The sequence below is a fragment of the Octopus bimaculoides genome, chromosome 5, assembly GCF_001194135.2.
Source record: "Octopus bimaculoides isolate UCB-OBI-ISO-001 chromosome 5, ASM119413v2, whole genome shotgun sequence".
NCBI lineage: Eukaryota > Metazoa > Mollusca > Cephalopoda > Octopoda > Octopodidae > Octopus > Octopus bimaculoides.
In genome coordinates this window covers 72,623,026-72,623,235 of record NC_068985.1, presented here as the reverse complement: position 1 = coordinate 72,623,235, position 210 = coordinate 72,623,026, and positions in this window count along the sequence as shown.

Sequence of the window (210 nt, the reverse complement as noted above, 5' to 3'; positions counted from 1 at the left end):
GCAATACTTCACCGAGAGGAGATATAAGCTTCTGCTTATTCCTGTCTGAAGTATCGTCCGATACTTCAGACTTATCGTCCGATGAATTTACTTTGTTGACATTCTTCATCGACAGAATTTTTATCCCTTTCAACCTTTCAGTCAAGTCCGCCTTTCTTCCAGTAACATACTGTCCATATAATCTTAAATATTTCTTTAACTCAGGCACAG